Here is a 13,621-nt window from a genome sequence, read left to right as displayed (position 1 = left end):
AGATCAGCCAATGTCATAATGCCCCTACATAAATCAATGGTGCAACCTCATTTGGAATACTGTCTACAGTTCTGGTCAACACACCTTAAAAAGGAGCATTGGAAAAAGTGCAGAAAAGGGCAACTAGAATGATAAAAGGGTTGGAACACTTTCCCTATGAAGAAAGGTTAAAGCACTTGGGGCTCTTTAGCTTGGAGAAACAACGGCTGAGGGGTGACATGATTGAGGTTTATAAGATTATGCATGGGATAGAGCAGGCATAGAAAGAGGTACTTTTCTCCCTTTCTCACAATACAAGAACTCGTGGGCACTCCATGAAATTGCTGAGCGGTCGGGTTAGAATAGATAAAAGGAAGTATTTCTTCACCCAAAGAGTGATTAACACATGGAATTCACTGCCACAGGAGGTGGCGGTGGCTACAAGCATGGACGGCTTCAAGAGGGAATTAAACATATGGATCAGAGGTTTATCAGTGGCTATTAGCCACAAGGTATAGATAGGAACTCTCAGTCTGGGACAAGTAATGCACTGTATTCTTGGTGCTTGGTGGGGAGGGGGGCGGGACAACAGTGGGAGGGCTTCTAGTATCCTGGCTGCACTGCTGGACCTCCTGATGGCACCTGGTATTTTTGGCCACTGTGTGACAGAGTGTTGGACTGGATGAGCCATTGGCCTGATCCAACATTGGCTTCTTTTATGTTCTTATGTTCTTAATTCAGAAGCTAAGTAGGGTTGTTACTTGAATGGGAGGCCACCAATGGTAATCCACCTCTGAAGAAGGCAATGGTAAACCACCTCTGCTTCTCACTTGCTCTTGCAAGTCTTTTGCCATAAGTTGGTTGCATCCTGATGGCACTTATGTATGTAGGACCCATTGACTACATCAGAAACTGACTTGTTTGCTCATGCTTTATGTAAAAGATTGGTTGCCAGTTGGGGCACAGCAATATTAGGTCTGTGAATTAGGAAAACTAGGACACCCGGTGTACCATGTGCATGAAATGTTGTCAGTTTCACAGACAGTAACCCACTGAACTAGAGCTGGTCACAAGCAGCCTGACAGCTTGATGAAAAATTGGCTCCCTGATCATGACTGATAACGAGAACATAAGGTGAACCAATGGGTGTTTAAGCCCTTGCCAGCATGGCACTCCAGTGTAATATAGTGAGATAAAGGGCCAAATTTCACATTACACAGGAGATCCATGACTAGATCTCCCTTTGCTTTTGCTTTCCATGTAGGATTCTTGAGTTTGATCAGAGTAGCAGAACTGAGGAAGGAGACTTGAATTCTTCCTTTGCACAATTTCTTTAATCTAAATGAATTCTCCCAAGCTGCTGATAGTTCTATACAGAAATAAACCACGAGTTCCTGCTAATACCAGTTTTGAGAGGGGAGGGGGGATTTAGATGGGGGAGGGTTAAATGCTTAATCTCTCAGCCCTGCTGCTCCAATCAAATCTAGAGTTCCCTACCAATGTGTTAATGCTAAAAGATAAAGCATTATGTCACACATCCAACGAAAAGGGCTGTGGTCTACTGTACTGAGTGCCACAATAAATTCCTTGGTCGTTAAGGTGTCACAAATCATTTTGATATTTCAAAATGTCTGGATATTCAGGATATAACTGGCCTCTCATGTATTGTGTAGATTTGCCCTGAAGAGTGAAGACAGGCATTCTGCCATGAGGTGCAGGGGTTCCAACAGTTCTGTGGGGTTTTGGGGTTTTCTTTCTTTCTGTTTTTAGCTGCAAATGTATGTCCAAGCCACTTCCACCACATTTCCACTCCACCACACATGGTCATGTTTGCCAGCAGTTTCCATGAAGTAGGTTCTATGATTGGGCTTCTATAAGCTGTAAAGTGAGAACTGGCTGTAGACAGGGATGAATTAGTACAAGAAAGTAAATGATCAATGCAATTGCATTAAAAGAATCTTTATATGTGCAATTTATCAAAAGAATATTGTCTCTGGGTGCTATAATTTAATTCTAATAAATTATTGTGAGAAGATAGGTATGAAATTGTAAGATGGTGATGGTGGTATTTGGAAATAGGAATAGGCAATGTATCACCTGGGTTTCATCTTGAAACAGAAGATCATTGTAAGTTAGCAGGTAAGTTCATTTGAGTACTGCTTTTTGTAATGTAGTTCTAACTCATTTCATTGACCATAACAGACCTAAACAGCATTTCCATAACTGTCTTCAACATGTCTAATGTTGACATGGCCTTCTATATTAATTGTACAGGTATGGTTTCAGAAGCCACTTATTAACACATTCACTTTGGTGAAACGTAAGGATGCTTTTCAAGATTTGACCCTGCTTGACAAACTGTTAGTATTCTCATTACTGAAGCACAAAAATAGTAAAGTTTAATCCATTTAGATAATGGCAGCCATTTTCTGGCAGCTTTACTGATGTGCTTATATGCCAGGATAGTTCAGTTGATGGAGTGTTGAACTGGGACCTGGAAGCAAATAGATAGATAGATAGATAGATAGATAGATAGATAGATAGATAGATAGATAGATAGATGATAGATGGATAGATGGATGGATAGATAGATGATAGATGGATAGATGGATGGATAGATAGATGATAGATAGATAGATAGATAGATAGATAGATAGATAGATAGATAGATAGATAGATAGATAGATAGATAGATGCTGCTAAATGAGATTATCCAGAGCTTTGGGTTACATGTTATCAATATGCAGATAATATTCAATTCTATATTTTATTATCCAAACCTATAGATGAATCCATCTTGTTTTTGAATTGGTTCTTTGAAGCTGTGGCTAAAGCAGAGCAAGCTGAAGCTGACGCCAAACAAGACAGAGGTGATGCTGGACAGGAACACTCACATTTTAAAGAGATAGGATCTTCTTGTCTTGGATGGAGAGGATTTGGCTTTTGTAAAGCAGGGCAATAACTTCAGGGTGCTCATGGACCAGCCTTGCTGTTTGGAAAGCAGGATGGCATAGTGGCTAAGAGTTCTTTTTATCATCTGCAGTTGGTTCACCAACTCCTTCCTTTTGTGTATGTGCGTAAAGTGCCATCAAGTCACAGCTGACTTATGATGACGCCAACAAGGAGTTTTCAAGGCATGTGAGAAGCAGAGGTGGTTTGCTATTGCCTTTCTCTGCAGCATCTTCCTTGGAGGTCTCCCCTCCAAGTACTGACCCTGCTTAGCTTCTGGGAGTTGGCGAGATTGGGCTATACCATACTGCTTTTAAAATTCAAAAATAAAGGGAAAGGTCAGATGAAATCAGGGGTTGAAATTACTGCAGTAAAACTATTATAAGCACAGACTTTTGTTCGTATATATTAGGCTAATGAGAGGTTCTTAAATTATTCCCAGTTACTTATATATTTATGTTGAGAGGCTTTTGTTTTAGTGTTTTCCCAAACACTCTAATATGCTTTATTTGTTAATCACTGACTCTTTTTGGTACCCAGAAGGCTGCTACCATCTTCCCAGTACCCAAACCCCTTCTCTTTGGAACACCCGTACTCTTCTAGAGTTTTTGACTGACTTTTATGGTCTCTACAGTCAGTTTCTAATCATACCAGACCAGGGATCTCTGAACTCCTCAGAGATAACTTTCCCTGTTTGACTGGGTAGGGAATCTTCTTCTCTCTCTTGAAGATATATCACCTTTCCTTTGGCCTGAATGGGAGTCTTCTCAACTACACTTCCTTGCCTTGCCAAACTCTCCCTCCAGTACTCCTGTCTGTGTTCAAAATGCTCTCCGCTAATGTTGAATGCATTCAGTCAAGGTGACTCTGTCAGCACTAAACCCTTTTTTTACAGGGCTATTTGTAGATGGTCTCAGTACATAGCCTAGTCTGCATCTAACATTTGCCTTGCTGTTAACAAACCCATGCTGGAACAGAAATTCCCCTCTACATTGCATGCCACTTTCACTTTTATTGATTGTTGGATTTTATGGCAGTGTCCAGACTGCATCCTGCTTTCACTTTGTTTGATCTCCCAGTTATATGGTGGTCATCTGCATAGATTTATGGCCATTTTATGGCCATTCAGGGGTGACTCTGCAGTCAGTATGGTGTTGGCCCAGGGTATTTGAATGCGGTTTTGAGCCACATCTTTTCCTGTTCCAGTGTGGGTTTGGTAAAACAGGGGAGCAAATGCAGAGTGGGCCATTGTCTCTTCATGGTAAAGGCAGGAATCTGACTGACTTTTCTCCAGCATCTAGCTCTCTCAAGACTTTTTTTCCTTAGCTGATGCCAACCAATCAGATTGCTTGGAGTAGCCTGTCACTCAAGGCTTTCTGAAGAATTAACTCTTCACAGTCCTTTAGTTGTTGGTACTCTAACTTTGGGTATCACCACCACCATGAAAATCTTTAATTAAAGGAAATTCTCTGCCCACTGATTTGAATGCAGGCTCCTCTGCCACACTGCCTATATAGACTTACCTACTGGATGCTCTTGGGGAGCAGGGTAACTGTGGCACTCCCCCTCTCACCTTCTGCCTGCACCATGCAGACCCTCTCTGTCTCTTCCTGAACTAACTGACTGACACTTCCTGTTCCAAAAGGAAGATTTGTGCTTTAATTTTGGCTTCCGGAGCTCAGCAGCTAAAGTGCGTCCTGGCTATTGTCCTCTTCAGGCTAGAGCCATTTGCATTTCTATGGAACTGGATGGTTTCATACACTGGAGGTGAGTCATAGGTTGTAGAATCATGGCAGCAAAGCACAAGTTTGGTGGCATATACACAAAGAGCATATTGTGTACAACTCCATGTGTATAGAGTGCCTTCTGCATGACCAGGAACCCTGAAAAAACAAGGTTCCTGATCATAAGGAGGTCATTGTAGAAGAACAGATCTGTCTGTGGATAGAGTCTCTGCATACTAAGTCAGGAGTGGAATTTCCTTTTCCCACATATGCATTTACTTAAAATGTCCAAAAAGGGCTTCAGTCTTTGCAGCAAAAGATGTTATACAATTAGAAGCCAACAACAGAGATGGTGGGGGAGCACAAGAAAAAACAGAGCTGTTGTCCATTAGAGATGCTGCCAAATCCTGGGGATTTTTTTTTTGGGGGGGGGACTGTAGGAGGAAACCCTCCTGAGTAAACAGTTGTTCCTGATGTGCAGAAAGCAGTCCAGGTCTGTCCACTCTCCTACAGAGATTCCTTGGGGTAGAAAGCATAAAAGAAAGTGTTTCTCAATCCTCTACCATAAATGCAGGTTCAATATTTTATGTAGTAGAAGCCAACACAGAATTCCCATGTTTCCGTACACACCACATTCTGGTAGACATGATTCTGTAGGTTTGAAAATAAGGAATTTAATTTACAAATAGCACAACCATATGGTTACAACATGCATAGTATGTTTATTTATTCATTTATTGGTTAAATTTTTATCCCACCCTTCCTTCCACACAGGGTTCAGGGCAACACACATACTAAAAATACAAATAAAACAGTAATTCAACAATTTAAAAATGTTGACATACCAAGATGGCTCATAGGTCTATAAAATGTCCAAGATTAAAAAAGGCAATTTACTGGATAACTAAGTTGGGGTATGGATGGAGCAGGGAAGGCCAGAATGATGAGACACCTGTTGCCTCAGCCAAAGGCCCAGTGGAACATCTCCATTTTACAGGCCTTGCAGAACTGAAACAGATCCCGCAAGGCCCTGATCTCATTCAGGAGAGTGTTCCACTGGGCTGGGGCCAAAGCCAGCGCCAAAAAGACTCTGGCTCTGGTAGAGGCTAAACGGATGTCCTTAGTAGCTGTTTTTCAGATGAGTGTAACGCTCTTCAAGGGACATAGTGGGAGAGGCGGTCCTGAAGATATGTAGATCCCAGGCTGCTCAGGGCTTTGAAGGTTAATACTGAAACCCTGTCCTGGATTTGGTACTCCATTGGAAGCCAATGCAGTTGGCGGAGTACTGGTTGGATATGTGCTCTAAGAGCTGCCTCCGTAAGAACACGCACTACTACGTTCTGCACCAGTTGCAGTTTCTGAGTCAATGTCAAGGGCAGCTCAGCATTCTTTTTAGTATTCCTTATATTTGGTTCACTCTGTGGAGTGCATGTACTTTGTAGAAACATAATCACTCTGTAATGGATGATTTATTTATATGACCAATCTACCCCTCCAACCAGTTATTTTCATTTAGAGAGCGGCCATGGAGTTTGGGAACTCCTTCTGCAGTCAGGTGACCCAACCGCCAGCCTTCCCCATCGGCTACATGACTTCTGGCATGTGAGGCCTAGCTTCCAGCATGGAAGTGTGAAGAATGTGGGTTTATGGCATGCAATTGAGGCCATGGGGCCCGCCATTTGGCTTGTAAGAGGAAACAAGGCATAGCCTGTTATCAGAAAGATATCACAGGAGAATGCAGGAGACATTTAGAAATCAATATTTCTATACAGATGCCTTCCAATATTTGTGGATTTCACCATTCACAATTATCCCAAGAACAGATCCTCCTCAAAGGGTAAGGGTCTGCTGTAAAGTGTTGTAGACTGATGGCTGCCCCAGTGTACACTATGAAGCCAACGCAGATAGTTACATAGGAAGGATTTGTCAATCAGGATGCAAATCTTGACCATCTTTTGGGCTCAACCAGCATGTATCAAAACACGGGTGAACAGGTCAACTACTGCAAGGCTTGCTGCAGAGCAAGACTGTAAACAGCACAGAAATAAATCTATATAGTAAAGACATTCAGGACTAAATTCAGCACCAGTTAGCAAGTCTCCAGGTTTCTGCTAAGAAATAAACTACTTGTGAACAGGGGTCATTTCATAGAAAAAGAGGTGTAGGAGCTCATTAGCATAACTTATTTGCATATGCCATACCCCCTGATATCACCAGAAGTGTGTCAGAAGGCAACACCCACCACTCAGGTTCCACTGGACTGTTTTGGATTGCTAGCTATGGGGGGGGGACACACAGATCTGCCCTCACAGAGGAAAGAGAGCTTGTACCTCAAGGCGGGCCAGGAGGGGCAGCTCTGCAACTTACCTGGCTGCTTTTTGCTCCTCGTAGTCCAACTGAGGGCTGCTGGGAGCAGGGGGTGGGGCTTGTTGCATGTGCCCACCCCCTGGGCTCCTTACTGCCGGAGCTCCGCTCCTGTGCGCTCCCACAGGAAATGATCCCTGCATAGGATCCTTCCTAAATCTCCGGGCCCAGCAGAATCAATATGCATATTGGAACAATGAATATGTGGTGATACCCTTGCATTGGCAGAAGCTGCCAATGGTGGAGTCTTCATGCTAATGGGATACCATCTGTTTGGGGGGAGAGGAGAGTGTGCGAATTGGGTATGTGGTAGACAGAAAAGCAATGCTGAAGAGTAATCCTGGGCTCTCGCATCTCCTATGCCGCATAATGGCATTGTGTTATTGCAACTGACAAGGGAGAAAAGTTTGACATGCTGACTTTAAATACACCTGCCTCATCTTTGCCCCCATCGTCATTTCACACCACCAGAAAAATAGAATGGCCATTAGGGTTCAAAATCACCCCAGGGGTTCAGGAATGCTACCAAACTGAGGCTCCAAAGCAACCATTTTCTCCAGGGTCATCTGGAGATCAATTATAATAGCAGGAGATCTCCAGGTGCTACCTGGGGGTTGGCAACCATAATTATATCAAATCAAGTGGGAGACAGGAGATGTGCGTGAGAATTCTTTTCACCTCTACATGCACATTTAGTCTTCATTTGTTACTTTTTAAAAATAAGGCACTATGTCCGTGTCTGCCAGCACAGTGGAGAGGTGGGGCCTGAAACCAAGGGACCCCCACACCCACTGGGGGGTCTGGCATCCCTACTCCTTTATGCACAGATGGAGCCCAGGAGAGCACTGCAATTTATAACTCTGTCTTAAGGCTGTCAACTCTGGGATGGGAGATTTGGGGGTGAGCCCACCTTCCAAAGCAGACATTTTCTCCAGAGTAACTGATATCTGTAACCTAGAGACCAGTTGTAATTCTAGGAGATCTCCAGTCCCCCCCTGGAAACTGGCAACCCTGCTCCCTCTCTTACTCATGGTCCATGAGGGCTACTGCAGCGTGGCCCATCCTGCTGTTTCTCACAGGGCCACTCCAATCAGCAAACAAAAAGAGCACATGGCAAATGGCCCAGGCTTAAAGAAGTACTGAAGATGCAAATATTTTTTTATGATGCATGTGAAACGCTCTGTTGGCTATATGCTCTAATTTAAAAGTGTGTACGCAAGGTGGTATATAACCAGTCAGATTTTAATATAATTGAATGAAGCAGTATCTAAATGAATTGCTCTAATAATGTGCCAGATATGTTAAATTGTGTCCTGTGGAGTGGATCAACTTGCACTGACTTTCTGGTGTTTGAGTTGTGTGCAGGGCTGAGATGCCCACTCCAAATGAGGCAAAATCTAATATCTCATCTCCAAGAGCAGTTTTTTGTCATACCAGATGCTAATATTATCTTTGACACTATACTTTTTCTATGTTTAAGAATAATCTGGATTGACTTTTTTGACAGAACGCGTTGAGCAAAGGCTCAAAAACTTTATATTTTTGAAACACTGCCACCTGAACATAAGTAAACAATATCCCCAAAGTTTATCACTTACAAGCTGCAGTCACACACACTAAATAATCCACTTTCAATCCACTTTGAGTGCACTTTTCAACTGGATTTTGCCAGTTCATATAGTAAAATCCAGTTAGAAAGGGCACTGAAAGTGGATTGAAAGTGGATAATTTAATGTGTGTGACCGCAGCAACAGTTTATCACTTACAGTTCTTTCTCAAAACATCAGAGCGCTTGAGGCATAACAACCCCAGAAATGTAATGGTTCCTTTATTCACTTCATTGACTTTAGCAAGGCCCCAAAGCAACTTACATCATTCTCCTACCTTCCATTTCATCCTTACAACAGCCCTGTGAGGTAGGTTAGACTGAAGGTTTGTGACAGGCCTAAGGCCACCTGTAGAGATTCCATTACAGAGTCGGGATTTGAACCTTGGTCTTCCAGATTCTAGGTCAGCATTCTATCTGCTACACCATGCTAGCTCTCCACATTGCCATTGGTGTGCTTTTTTATACCACCCAGTGGAACATACTGGATAAAAAGGTACCATTTTGGAAACTTGAACCAGTGAAGTACTGCAGTATTGTGGGTGTTGGTAGGTTTGTCTCTTCACTGATGACCATTTACCAACATAATTAAATGTTGGCTAGGGAGTAGAAAAATAACCCCCTAACACCAACAATGTCAGAGATTTATAATGATAAATCTTTTTCTTTGCAGTTTATCTAGGTTTTCTTACATCCTGGGTTTTAAATTTGAGTACTGTGTAATATCAGCTGCCACAAACATGGATTTCCTTGATTATTGTTAAAACCTGGAATTTAGGTTACCAAATTATCTTAAATATAATTTTTGTATGTTTTTCACTGTTTTCAGAGGTTTTCCAGAATGATTTATCTGGTGTGTATGAAGTTACTTTTTTCCCACCATAGAGAACAACGGAGGGGATGGGGCAACCTGTTTGGGGGCCCGTAGAATTGGACCCCCTGGTCCAATGTCCTTCACACTTGGTTAGTATCTTGGGGAGAGGCTCCAGCAGCTACCCTGTAAGTTTGGAGCCTCTCCCTCAAACCCCCTTTCCTCCAGCCCCCAGAATATACCCTATGTTTTCACCATTGACTTCAATGGCCCATAGGATATAATGGGGCCAAATTGCCGCTGAAATTCGGCAGCAAGCCGATTCAGATCGGAGAATCTGAATCGGCCTGCAGCAGCCTGAAAGGGGTCCGAATGGGCCATTTTCAGGGTGCATTCGGTTCAGACGAACCGAATGCACATCCCTATTGGTGACTAATTGGGATGCAAACAGGGAGTCTGAAGGGGAAACTGTTATTATTTATTTATTTATTGTATGGCAGAGTTACACACAGGAAGCCCATTCATGGGGAGGGGAGGATAAAAATAGAAATAAATAAAATATGTAACCAAGTTGATACAACAGGTATGCAGACCAATTGTACAATTCCCTCTAAATGCTAATCTCTAGATTTTCAATCCACTCAGGCACAGCTGGGGAGAGTTCAAAGAGCTCCGTCACATCTCCCTGGAAAGCATGACACTCACATTCCTGTGACTGATGGAAAACAGTTTGGCAGGCTGTACCACAGTCACATTCAGGTCCTGGTATTTTGCCCCATTTAAACAACAGACTGCATATTCTATTAGCCATCTCCCATACTTTACATGGCAAGTCAAATCTTGCGGGCCTCTCGTTGGTGTGCATCTGATTATGGATATGGGCTGGAACTTTCATCCATGTTTGCAACCATTCATTCCCTAGAATGAAACTTTGTGATTGCAGGATTGGTGCAGATCTTATTGCTGGGTGTCAGGATCTTAGTCTAGATAGGACTGCATCAGCCATGTCTTTGGGGATGGGCAACTCTCTGTTCTGGCCTAGAATGGAAATTCCTGGAGCAGAAAAAAAGTCCAGAACTGAAATGAGCTATGGAAGTGGGGACCCAGCTGAAGAACAGGAGTCCAGGGGCAGAAGAGGGGGGTTCACTGATTCAGCAAGGTTAAGTAAAGGTCCATGAAATAAACCAACTGCAAAGCTGGGGAAGGATGCTTGGGTGCAGAACCAACTACAAAGTTGTCGGGGGGTGAATCATGTGACTTTTTGAGGCCTTTGCACACCCTCTTCTTTCTAAAAAGGATTGGTGCACATGCCAGGACACTGGGTTCCCAGAACGATCAGGGCTGACAATAAGCAAGAAATAAACGCTTGCTCCTCCCCTGGCACAGCATGCTGTTTGGAGTTGTCCACCCATCCATCCTTGTATCTGGCAAAGTGGGATTAGCTAGTCACTTTAAGGCCAGGAAGAGATTGTTTTAGATTGGCTGGGAAAGGGCTCTTATTCACCTGCTTCACTTTGCCATTTGTCAGGGCAGGATATTTCATTAGGCCTTTTGGCTGGAGTAGTGCAGGCATTTGCTTAAGCACCCTGTGGCATTTCTGGATGACAGAGTTTCCCCAAACTGGCATCTCATGTTTTACCAGTCAGAGAGGCTAGAGAGGGGATTCCGTCAGGGCTGGGACTTTATCAGCTTGATCCCTGCCAAGGAAAGAAAATGATAGACTTCCACAGTATTTTGTGGAAGCTAGGATGAGATAAGGGCAGTTTTAGTTGCTTTGCTCTTGGCACCAGGGTGGGATTGTCCTTAACGTGGGCATGCCTCTAGCAGGCGTTAAGTAGGGTGCCAGCTGATAAGTGAGTCCTTTTTGGGGGAGAGGGAATAATAAAGGGGAAAACTGATGTATTTGATGTTCGGTTAAGCAAACTTGATGAAAAGGATTATGTATGGATATGAAATGGAAGACATCAATACAAATTTTTTAAAAGTGAGTCTTTAGTAGATCTCAGATCAGAGGTGAATTTAAAAAATCCCATTTGAATCTTTTGTGATGTCTTCATTTTAGGAATTGGGAACAAGAACTAAAGCAGCTCTCTTACTTTTCTGTCACTCTCTTACTTACTGTGAAAAACCAGTCTTTTGATGTCATAACAGCAGACAAGGTATCCCTAGAAAGATATGTGATATGTGATGTGCAATCTGAATCTTGTCTTGCAGTCCATTCCCATTTCAATGTATTTCTTTATAATCAAAGATTTCATTTAAAAGGAGACTTGCAGCCCCATCACCTATCAAGGGGTGGAGAGTGTAGCGATGCTGAGGATCCTTTAACCCCCATGCCCCAATAAAACACAGACACACAATATTTGGAATAAATGTGGAATACAATTGTCACAATGTGGGTCTACCAGACCCAGCATTGACTGTCCTTCCTGCCAGTCAATGCGCCTCTGTTGCCCTCCCCAGCCAGCCAGCTGGGGATGGGAAGACCATGGAATGGCAGGTTTTGGATTCCACCAGGGTGGCCACCTGAGTGTGAGGGTGACCTGTGGGCAGCCCCTGAGCTGAGCATTCCCTGAGCACCCTCACCCCAAGATCCCTTACGGGGCTCCCTATATATGGAAATGGCACACAGGCCAATTTCCCCCTAATGGATCTGGCCCCATGCTGTTACTGCCAAAAAGTTGTGACAAAGGATACATACAGTCTATGGATAACATTCTTCCTACCCCTCTCTAATGTCCCATCACCCAAAGTGAAGTTCACACTAAGCTTATAACACACTCTAACTAGCCATAAAATAAAGGGAGGGGAGATGGGGCAACTTCATTCCACGTGGCCAGATGATGTAGGGTGGGTGGTCCAGGCACTTAAGAGACCCTAATGGCCTGTCCCCTTTTCACTCCCCTCCCCCGAGCCCTAATTTGGACCAGCCATTGGCCCATCAAGGAAGGGGAGGGCCAGAATTTCCTGCTGTGGTGGCTGGCTGCCCCTTCTCAGCCTCTGCAGCCTGCCCTTCTTCTTGCTAGGCCATAATGGCCAGCTGCAGTCCCTGCTGACCAGTGCAGTGCCTCAGGAAAGGTCCCATGATAAGTCATCACCCTACTTATTGCCAATTCCAATTTTAATCTTGTGCTCTGAAAGAATTTCCTTGTCTCTTTGTTGGTTTTATGTCAGCATAGAAATTTGTTTTTCAGTTGTCGGGAAGTTCAATGGATAATGATAGCAACAGCTAAAAAGTAGTGTGTGGTCATTCCTGGAAGAAAATACAAAGGTCAAAACTATATGCCATTCCTAAATGCAAATTATGTACAGAGCAGGGAAACTGTCATGTGTAATACCTGTACACACTTTGATTTGAAGGAGTGTGCCTGTGATACTCTACAGATCTGGGTTTTTTCAAGGGGTTTTTGGTTGCTTGTGTGTGTCACAAACCTGTTTCTAAGACCATAGATTTAAATGTATTCTTCTCAAAGCCCATTGACTTCAACAGGTTAACTCTGTTTAGGATTGCGCTGTACATGACCAATATTCACAAAATAAGCCCTAAAACTGGTCATTTCCCCTTTGATTCAAATTATGGCTATGTAACCTTGGAAGACAAAATGGGCTCCCTAGTATTCCTTCCACATGGTTCATGATTATGGCCCTTAGTGGAAACAACTGAAATATACCAGTGTTTGCATTGTACAACAAATACTTCTGCATATTCTCTATTTACTTTCATGTTTACAATATCATGCCTTAATCTTTGAGAGAGGCATATTCTACTGGCAAGATCAACTAGTTAAAATGCTGGTTCAGCCATCAGAACCTGCCTACCTGTTTCTTCCCTCTAGGATATTTTCCTATGACAATGAAATTAAACTGAACTGTAGTAGCACTACTTACATAGAATGGTTTCCCAAATATTCATAGTGGTCAGAACTCTACTACACCTTATGATTTATTTTAAATGACTTATTTTTCTTTTGCAAATTTACCTGCTGGGATTGCTTTAACAAAGAAGAGAATGAGATGGAGAGAGGAGGAAACTTTAACCCTTCCCTTCTACCATTTTTTTTCCCACTGGAAAAAGCTATCACCAAGCTGATTTCACTTCCACAGGGGAAAATTTATGGGATAAAAGTAGCTAGGGAGTGACTTTTTCCAGCTGAAAGAGGGGTTACACTGATCTCTCCCCCTCCCCCC

The sequence above is a fragment of the Gekko japonicus genome, unplaced genomic scaffold (genome assembly GCF_001447785.1).
Source record: "Gekko japonicus isolate JY-2015 unplaced genomic scaffold, Gekko_japonicus_V1.1 scaffold130, whole genome shotgun sequence".
Lineage (NCBI taxonomy): Eukaryota > Metazoa > Chordata > Lepidosauria > Squamata > Gekkonidae > Gekko > Gekko japonicus.
Note: the sequence above shows the minus strand (reverse complement) of the source record.